Source organism: Gossypium hirsutum, chromosome A08 (genome assembly GCF_007990345.1).
Source record: "Gossypium hirsutum isolate 1008001.06 chromosome A08, Gossypium_hirsutum_v2.1, whole genome shotgun sequence".
Taxonomy (NCBI): domain Eukaryota; kingdom Viridiplantae; phylum Streptophyta; class Magnoliopsida; order Malvales; family Malvaceae; genus Gossypium; species Gossypium hirsutum.
In genome coordinates, this window is record NC_053431.1 from 17,085,154 (window position 1) to 17,093,868 (window position 8,715).

Here is an 8,715-nt window from a genome sequence, read left to right on the forward strand (position 1 = left end):
ATTTATTGTCAATAATCTTTTCGTACTCGATGAAATATCACCAATCTTATTGAATTGCTCGTTTAGCTCTATCAACAGCCTCATAAATAAAACTCATTGTTGGTTTTTTTATCACCATCCACAAGTCTCAATACTTTCACTAGGGGCTCGTAAACTTTTATGAGGTCATTGGATTTTTTCCAAAAATCTTTTCGCAAAATAATTTTTTTGGCTTCATAAGCAAGCCTTGACTTTTGCAATCCCCATTTTGATTATTTAAATTCCTATATATTCATAATTTTTTTTAAAGTAATATAATTTAAATTATTTGGAACTAATAAAATCATTAAATAATACTATATTTAAGTAATTATATTAACTAATTATAAAATACAGACATATGAATTAAACATTTCTCTCAAACCTTACTTTTGCCTTGTTATCTCTTCAAGTTAAATGAAATGAGTTGCACATAGAGTAAGAGTGGGTTGAAGTATTTGCTTCCCTTGAGTATGCTTCTTCATCAAATCAACAGTCCAAATGTGATTGTATATAGAGTAAGTCACTTTCTTAGCCTCATCTAACATTTTTGCTACACCAGACTTGTAACATACCTAACCCTTATCCGTCACCAGAACAAGGTTATAGAGTATTACCGAACTTTACAGATTAGCAAATATTTCATTATCTTTATTATACAAATTAAGAATCAATCATAAAACTTTAATATTTTCCCTTAGATGGGCCTTCGAGGTCTAGTATACACTTTAGAAGTGGATAGGGACTAAATCGAACAGTAAAGAAAATTTTCCCAAAATCTCAAAATTTTTCTTGAGAGCAGGGAACACACGCCCGTATGGCCGGTCGTGTGAGGAGACACACCCGTGTCTTAAGTTGTGTGGGCACTCGATATGAGATACATGACCATGTTTTAGCCCGTGTCCTTACCCGTGTAACTTTTTGACTTGTGACACACGGCCAACCACACGCACGTGTGTTAGGCCGAGTGCAAAATGCAGGGGTCACACGGCCAAGTCACACGGCCATGTGCTGGGCCATTTGCAAAAACTTAGGCATTCTGTTTTGAAATTTCAAGGTGCATAAGACACACGGCCAAATTACACGCCCATGTTATAACACCCCTAACCCATATCCAATGCTGGAATAAGGTTACGAGGCATTACCGAATAATACATCACATTCACATACATTTTTACATTCATTATCAAAAACCATTCATAAACATTCACATTATCCCTTATAAAGTTATACGAGACCTTCAAACATGCTTAAGAGTGGTTCGGGACTAAACTGATCACATATAAAAATTTCTGAACACTTAGAAAAATTTTACATTCATAGGTCACACGCCTGTGTAAGCAGGCCGTATGCCACACACGGCTACTAGACACACCCATGTCCTATGTTGTGTGAAAACAGAGCATACATACTGACTTGCACCACACAGCCGGAGACACGCCTGTGTGCCTTGGCTGTGGGAAAACTGAAGGGGTTACTGACTTGGGTCACACGGCCAACCACACACCCGTGTGTCTAGCCCATGTGCCCTTCGAAATGGCCACACACTCCCATATGCCAAGGCTGTGTGCCTCACATGGTCATCAGACACGCCCGTGTGTCTAAGCCGTGCTTGAAATTGACTTAAATTTGTAGGGCTACCCCAGGGGACACACGACAATTTAACATGACCATGTGTTGTACATAACTGAGTCACACGCCCGTGTCTCTGCCGTGTGGACAAAAATAGGCCATTATTAAAGCCAATTTGCCACCCTACTCTCAAGTACACAAAGCAACCAAAATAGCACCATTTCAATACATCTTTAAGCAATCAAAAACATGCCAATTCATACTCATGTCATGCCATCTATCATCAACCAATTCAACTACTTAATTCCACATTCAAAACCTATCAAATTATTATACCAAAATTCATCACATTAATATCTATTCCATAAAACACATAATTAAACTATATCAACAACTAATGCCAACTTGCCAGAATAAGCCAACATAAAAGGCATTATATACCTTACATACTTATCACTTGACAACATATAAATCAAGCCAAATTCAACTTCATAAACAACAACATTTACAAGCCATATCTCATGACTAAATTCACAACTCAAAACATATTCAAAATGGCACTAGCCTATACATACCATATACCATACATACAAGCTTCAAAAGTACCAACAAGTTGATTCGATAGTGTGATGATGGTTCCCGATGATCCTCGATGTCTGAGCTAGCTTCAATACTCTATAAAACAAAGACAAATATCACACAGTAAGCTTCATAGCTTAGTAAGTTCGTACCAAATATATTCAACAGTTTATATAATACAAAACATCAATTATTAAACACTTAGTAGTTCTTATATGATCATTCAATTCTAATCCACCACCATTTAACATGTATATACAAATTCATCAAACTTCATACACATAGTATCAACTACCACATAGGTATTGTACATACCTGAACTTTCCTGTATTTATTTATTTCATTCTCACTTCTTTCAATGCTCTAAGAATTCGCACACTTAGTGCATTAGTGATTAGCCGAAGCTATAACGATCTCGCACTAGTGCCATCACATTAAACCGAAGCTATCTCGGTATTGCACACTTAGTGCCTCATATAGCCAAAGCTATTCCAATTCGCACACTAAGTGCTATTCATAGCCGAAGTTATTTTGAAACGTACACTAAGTGCCAAACATAGTCGATTTATCATCGTACGCATTCGTAGTCGAATATATACAATTTATGCATTGTCATATCATTAAAAACATAATTGTAACAATATTTATCACGTACGAACTTACCTTGTACTCAGAATGGACAAATCGAATCGATTACTCGATAACATTCGATTTTCCTCGATCTAAATCCAAATTCTTTCTTTCTTGATCTATATGTATTCAAAATTAACCCATTTAATCACCAATTCATTCAATTTAATCCACAAACACATATTTTTCATTTTTACATTTTAGCCCCCTAAAGTTACACATTTATTCAATTTAGTCCCTATTTCACAAAAAACACAATTTACACAAAATTTAATTTCACCCAAGCCTAGCCGAATTTCCTAGGGGCCTCTAGCAGCCCAAAACTTTAATTTATTTCACAATTTAACCCCTCAATTTACACTTTTCTCAAATGAATCCCTAATTGACATTTTTGTCAAAAATCACTCTATAAAACATGTATATCAAGCATCAAGCTTTCATTTTTCATTATCAAACATCTCAAAGCTCAAGCATTCATCAATGGAAACTTTGAAAATCATCAACACTTTCAAAAATTAAAGCATGGGCTAACTAGAACTCAAAACAATGATCACAAAAACGTAGAAATCATTAAAAATCGATTAAAATACATACCTTAATCAAAGATTTAAAGAGCCGAACCCTAAAATACTTCAATGGATGTTTCTATTCTAAATATTCGGTTGAAGCTAGTGAAGATGACAACCGTTTTACATTTTTATTTTATTTTATTACACATAATATATAATTTACTTTATTAACCTTTAATTAAAACATTAAAAATCACATAATTCAAGGCCATTTATGTCAAATTCCACTATCAATGGTCTATTTTCAACATAAGGACCTCCCATTTAATAAGCCATGACAAATAGACACCTTTATCATATAGAGTGAACTTTTGCATTTTTTGCGATTTAGTTCTTTTTATCAAATTGAGCTATTAAACGATAAAATTAGCTCACGAAATTTTCACACATATAAATGCACATACTGTAAACACCAAAAATAATATTAAAATAATTTTATGACCTTGGATTTGTGGTCTCGAAACCACTATTTTGATTTAGCTAAAACCAGGTTGTTACACATATGAATAGCCGTGTGTGACACACGGTTGAGACACACGCTCTTGTAGATGAAAATAGGCCATTTTAAGGCCACTTTTCTCACCCTTTATGCTATCAACTTGCATACTCTCTCATACCAATATATCCCAATCAAGTAACCAATTCAAGTCAAAAATCATGTTTAAATCATAATATGTCATCACAAGAGTCATTTGCATAAACTTACCATAATAACTCCATTCATTGATTACTAGAAACTTTAGTAAATATATATGTAGACAAATATATATATGTATCATTCCACAACCATATTTCAAGTTTAACTCTTTTCTAATTAAACCCTATACATGCCATATAAACCATAATATGTATAACAAATTCTACCAGAACAATCTGGATAGTGTGGCTTGATGTGTTGATCCGATCCTTCGAACTTCTTGAAAATCTACGAAGAACATTCAATAACACAAGTAAGCTTAATGAAGCTTAGTAAGTTCATAGGCCTTAAATATAAATCTTACCGAACATGCTATAACAATAATTCATTAAATAAGCATTTTCACTAACATTTCCCACCATTCACAATTTCAAATGATGACTTCACTTGATTGAGCTCAATATCAATAACTACTAAAATTCTTCCATATTAACTTCATTTGGCACTTACCAATACTTGTCAAATTAGAGAACAACTTACGAATTTGAGCACATCATTTTCTTGATGCCATAGTCCAACTATGGTCTTACACATATATTGCCATGGCCCTGTCATGGTCTTACACTTGTAGTGCCATAACCCAGTTATGACCTTATTTTCAGGATGCTATAGCCCTGCTATGGTCTTACACACATATATATACTTCCATGGTCCAACCATGGTCTTACGTTCAAGGTGCCATAACCTAGTTATAGTCTTTTCACTAAAATGCCATAGCCCAGCTATGGTCTTACATTTAAATATTTCCATGGTCCAACCATGGTCTTATCCGTCAATTCATCTTATATCACAGAACGATCGTACTCAATCCTGCGTTTCACTTAATTTGAACTTTCGATCCAATTTTCATATTTTTACAATAATCATAATTCAATAACAAACATATGAGATAATACATTATATCATTCCTAAATTAAAAAATAATCATGAAAGTTGAACCATATGAACTTACCTGGGGTAGTTTATAGAAGTTGTAGAAATTTAGGGACTAATCTGTTAATTTCTCTTTTCCACGTTTATCTTCGAGTTCTTGATATAGAGTAAAACTATGAAAAACCAGCTTCTTGGAGACCTCCTATGGTGTTTTTAGCTGAAGAAGTGTGAAGAAATGTCTAGATTTCTTTTAAGTCCCATTTTTATCTAATTAAATTTTATTCTATTTCCCATTTTGCCCCTTAATCATCCAATTTTTTTTTGCTTACACAGTTTCAGCCATCCATTTTGGGCTAATTTGCCCTTTAAGTCCTTCTTTATTTATCACTTAAGCTATTTAGTCATTTTAAAAAATTTTGCACCCTTTTCAATTTAGTCCTTTTTAATTTATTAACTATCAAAACGTCAAAATTTTCTAACGAAACTTTAATACTAAACCAATGACACTCCGTAAATATTTATAAAAATATTTATGGCTCAGTTTGTAAAATTGAGGTCTCGATACCTTATTTTTGAACTCAAATAATTTAATAATTATTTCTAAACACAAATCACTATTTCATAGCTTTTCCAAATTCACGATTGACTCATAAACACTAAATAATAAAATTTATGAACTCACTTGTCGAATTTAGTGATCTTGAACCATTATTTCCGACACCACTGAAAATTGGGCTGTTATAGGGCTTTTTCCCTATATCTTCAAGGCATAAATCTAAACAATGAGCTGCACATGTGGTCCACTATAGATGCTTTCTTTTCAACGTTAATTTTTTTTAACGGCTTTCATTGTTGCCTCAATATCAGTCAATATTTGGACAATGTAACTTTCTCCAATTTCTTCTACAATTGAATTTAACAATCTGTAATAGAATTCAATATCTCTACTATGAACACTCGAGTCATTCACAAATTTCCAAAAAACAGTTCTTTTATTACAATAAACAAGGAAACTAATGATGTGCATTTGATTCAATTTGTTGGTCCAACCATCATACATTAGAGTTACACCCAATAATTTTCAATGAGTCTTTAGTTCATTTACCCAATCACGAACTCGTTGATACTCTAACTCCAAATACACATCTGAAACCTCATAAGGTTTTGGGAGCTTTACACCTTGTCCAACTTATATTGACACTTGAATTAAGTTAAACAACCATAGAGAGTTTGCCAATTGAAAAGGAAGTCGTTCATATATTAAAAATTTTGGATATCGTTTCATCGATCTTCCTGCATAAAGTCTTTAAAAAAAAGCCACTGATCTTTGGTTGCTTTGAGCTTTTGCTTCGAGCCAATTCAAGTATAACTCCCCTTAAGGTAAACTCAAAATCACTTGGGATGAATTTACTTGTTTTTTTTTCCATGATATTCTCCAGCTGATCTATGAGAATATCACCCTTCTTCATAAATGTTACACCAACCACTAGTACTTCGTCTGAATTCTTGCCTTCTATGCCACTCTTGTTGTGATTGGATAATTTCTCGAGTTGCTTACCTTGCAGCAGATACCTCAACAATGAATTCCTCGATCCCCTTCTCCTTTTAATTGGGATAAGAATTCATCTGTTCTCCTCTTTTTGTTTATTTTTTTATGTTGCTTTCTTTCAGTATATTCATCATACTTTCTCCAATGATACCTGTTAATAAAATAAAAATAATTCACACTTTATATTATTATCAATTATGTATAGCCTTTATTGATAAATTAACAATAACATTTAAAAATAATAATAAAGTATCACATACTAGTAACATTAGGGCATGGTGCAACATTGTCGGTTTTATAAGCAATGTGCTCTTTAAATTGTGTTATTCCTCTTTTCACAACTTTACCACAAAGTTTACATACGACATTTCTTTTTGTATTTGGCACAGGAGTTCCAAAGTGTCAACCTATATTATTACGTGGTGCACCCTTCAATCCTTTAGTCGGGAACTCTTCACGTGGTGGCATCTTTATTTTTATCTATATACAAGAAACATAAAATTATATTTAGAAATATAAGCAATTCATTACTTATATTATCAACAATATAATACAAAAAAAGTAAACATCACTAACATTGAAAAATTAAATTTATTGCATAATCCATAAATTATTTTTTAAAAAACAATAGAAACCCACCATAACCCATTATTATCTGGTCACCCAAAACCAAAAAAATAAAAATTAAAACAAAGAGTTCCCTAAATCCTCCAGGCCCCAACCCCCTTCTTCTTCTTCTATCGTGAGGCCGAAAGCCAAAAACGAAAGAGGAAAAAAAATTAGGGGTTTAGGTTTCGTTCACTGTTCTTTGCAAGATCTGTCCCTTCTTTCTCAATTTTTTTTTCCAATTTCTTTAAATTTTTCCTAGGCTACTATTGATTCCTACCAAAATACCCAAAAATGTAAAGATGATTTGCAAAGATTTTGTAAAAAAATTCTCATCATCAATCTTTGCATGTTACAACAAAAAGAAGCAAAAATCAAGACAAAAAAATTTAGGTACTTACTTGAAAATTATGAATTTCTAAAAGTGCAAGTAAGATTTTGTTTAGAGATTTTTGTGATTGTGTTGTGATTTTGTTTGATTTGGAGTTTGGACAATGAAATCTAAGAGTGAAAGTTTAGAGTTTGAACTATTTTTTCTATTTTTTGAACAAATTTCTTATACTGATAAGTCAATAATTGATTCATATTTTTTTATTGTTTTTGGACTGCTTTTTTATTTATTTATTGAAAATTATCTGATTTTGCAGGTGAAGAATATATCCAATTTTGTTTTATTATATTTCTGTTGATTTTTTAAAGGATTTGGATTTTTTTTAAATTTTATTATAACGAAAGAATAATGAGAATAGTGGCCCGTTATTGTCGTAATTGGTAGTTACCTATTAAAGTGCAGTTGCGATCCACTGCTATTGGTGTGATTTCTCTTCACACTGCAATTTTCGACAGTATCGGCTTCAAACAGCGTCACTACCGCTATATAACGGATGATATTCCGCTACCTAACCACTATTTAAATCCTTGCTAACAAGAAAAAGTGTAAAATTTTTGTTGACATTTACACATTTAATTACAGCAGAACATGGAAGACAAGAAAATATTTGAAACTATGGAACCATAATTTCTTTTACAACCTAATATTCTCTTTTTTCCTCACTTGCTATGGAGACTTGTTTTTAGAGAACTACCATTGGTTTTTATAAGATTTTGGGTTCAATGGATCTAGGGAGCGCGAAGGATTTTAGCCCTTATAAAAAGAAAATGGATTCTTAAAATCTGTTATACGTCAATATCCTGAGACCCGAACCCTAGAAAAGAGCCAAACCTCTAACCTATGACCTGATCGTAAGGCAAAGTTATAGGCTGCGAGACCCAGCTCACAAGATTCCCATATGAGTTCATAAGGCAGGAACGCAAGAACAACTCGCAAAAATAGTTCGCGAGATAAGGGTATAGACCAAGCTCGCGGGGATCTAAGGAAGGTCACAGTCTTATTTCGTATATACCCAAGGAACTAGTAGGAAGTGCCATGTGCTTCACAAGCCACCTAAACACGTGTCCAGCGGGTACGGAGCTCACCAGAGCGCCAGCCCCAAGAGTAGAAAGGAATGCATGCTCCATAGACACGTGCCTAACAAGCTTGGAGTTTGTACAGAATGTCATACTGAAGGCAATAGAATATTACTCAACAATTGGTACGGTGAGCTTAGAACTTACTTCCGATT